The following is a 2,500-nucleotide window of genomic DNA, read 5'->3' on the forward strand; positions in this document are numbered from 1 at the left end:
GCTCTCCAATTTACGTAATTTACGCTCCTGTATTCTTCCAAGCCGTCTTCATCATCTCCGCTATTAACGACAGTTTCCCTTTCCTCAGAGCCATTAATAATCTCTGGATTCCAGATGTTTGCCATCGCTCTTAATTTACTCAGTTTCCGCATTCTATCCTCGACGCTACTTCCAGCAAATTTAAACGATGCATGTAGCACCCCATCCTCCGACCTCAGTAGCGATCCATATTTCCTCATTATCATGATCGGGATAAATGTCGATAAGCGGTTTATGGCAAGACCTCCATCTCGAGACTTAGCATATAAAATGCCGTCTGTAATGGATTGTGGTAGGTGTAAGATTTCTTTGATTGCACTCTTAATAATATTATCCAATTTCTTTAAATAATTTAGAGAAACCTCTGATAAAACCTGATAATAAAATAGCCTAGGGATAAAATACGTTTTTAAAATTTCAACCTTTTGGACAGGTTTCAGGGATGAACCTTTTAAATTCCCTAACCATACTTCTAATTGATTTTCCCAGTTGGCCTTACTAATCCCCAACCAGGGGTCAATCTTGGCCCCTAAATATTTATCGGTAGTTCCTGGCTCAATAAATTGAATCTCCTTGTCCTCAAACTTCCACTTGGGTTTATCATTATATATAAAGGACTTGTTTTTGTGATTAAAATAAAACCCTTTAGTTTTTTTAATATTGACCTCCAGCCCAGTGTTTCGACAAAATCTTTCTACTATTTTAAGGTTATATACCATTCCCTCATATGTCTCGCTAATTAGGGCAATATCATCGGCAAAAGCTAACGATGCACAATGACAATCCTTACCACCCTCACCCAAAAATATCCCCTTTTGTTTTTCCTCAATTGTGCTAATCAGCGGATCCATAATTATATTAAATAAAATTGGCGATAAAGCATCGCCCTGCTTAACCCCGCATAATATCGGAATATTATCGGTTTTGCAGTTATATCCTTCAATTTGGGTAAAGTTATTCTCGTAAAGATCCCTAATTAATTGTACGAACACTCCTGGGAGCTGGAGTCTTTTAAGGCCTGTCACTATCAACTTATGTCCCACGGTGTCGAAGGCTTTGGCTAAGTCTACAAAGACTATTGCCAAGTCCTTCTTCTTACATTTTGCCCCATTCATTATGTTCTCTAAAATCTTAATATTTTCTTCACACCCTGGGACTCCCGTCATAAATCCTTTTTGTCTTTTGTTTAATTTAATAATCTTATTCAATCTACTGGCCATAATTTTAGTAAAAATTCTTAATAGCATTGGACCAATAGTAATTGGTCTCCAATTATTAATATCTAGTAGTTCTTCTTCATTATTACTTTTGGGAATAAGTACGGTCCTACTGACCTTCAACTGGTCTGGTATCCTGCCCGTGGCCACCCAGATTGAGTACAATCTTGGCAGCAGCATATTGTCTTTATTAAAAATCTTAATAATATCCCCCATTGTCATCCCATCGGGACCCGCAGCAGTTTTGATGTCCATCGCCTTAATGGCACGATCCACATCCTCTACCCCTACAGGTCCCGTTAGAAGTGCAAATTGGGATTCCTCTATCTGATTGTTATATTTAACAAAGCCTCTCAGATTATTCTTCTCATTACTCTTAGTTAATTTACCCTTAAAATATTCTTCTAGATCTTTCTTTTCTAGGGGGCATTTACTTCTACCCGGAGCACCCATCAGGGTTCTAGCTAAATACTGGCGTTTTGTTTTAAAAAGAACCTGCATCTCTTTAAATTTTCCTTTCTTCTTACCGTACCTACTTTTTGCACCACTAATCCCTTTATTCTTCCCTGTTTTATTATCCTTTATTTTAACATCTATCCGTTTATTATGTTTAGTCTTATTACTAATATTTTCTTTATTCTTCTTTTCTATCTTATTTAAGATCCCCTTCATAATCCTTTCAAACTCATTTTTACCCTTTTTACTCTTATCCAGGTTCCTTTCAATTAAGCTAAGAAGTTCATCCACTGATCCCTCCGGGCAATCCAACTTATTACTATTACTATGGACACTACCTATCGCTTCCTGTGTCCTATCCAAACTCTCAATGTTTTCCTCCTCTTCTTCTTCCATATTACTACTCAACAATATCTCACCATCTACTTCAACCTTTTTATCATTCTTTTTGGTTTTCTTAATTAGCAGACGCCTTTTGTCTGAAATTTGCTTTGCCGTCTTTGATCCTAATCTTTCGGCGATCAATTTGTTAATATTCCTATTACCAGCAAATTCTAGCTCCAATTTTTGCAACATATCTACTTCCTCACTTGACCACACACCCTTCCTATTACTCTCTTTACTAGTATCTTTTTTCCTACCCTCATTACTCTTAATCTTCCTTTTCTCGTTCCTCAAGTTAGGGTGTGCATGCCGCTCATGCTGCCCAAGGCCTCTAGCTGTACCAAATCTTAAAGTACATAGGTCACATCCATATTTCTTCAATTCCACCTCCAAGTTATCATTAT

The 2,500-nt window shown here is 37.2% G+C and overlaps 1 pseudogene; it reads right to left on the reverse strand.

Moving 5' to 3' along the window:
- Positions 1–2,500, reverse strand: part of LOC140472184 (28S ribosomal RNA) — an 8,548-nt pseudogene that overhangs the window by 2,307 nt on the left and 3,741 nt on the right.

This window comes from Chiloscyllium punctatum, unplaced genomic scaffold (assembly GCF_047496795.1).
Source record: "Chiloscyllium punctatum isolate Juve2018m unplaced genomic scaffold, sChiPun1.3 scaffold_253, whole genome shotgun sequence".
NCBI lineage: Eukaryota > Metazoa > Chordata > Chondrichthyes > Orectolobiformes > Hemiscylliidae > Chiloscyllium > Chiloscyllium punctatum.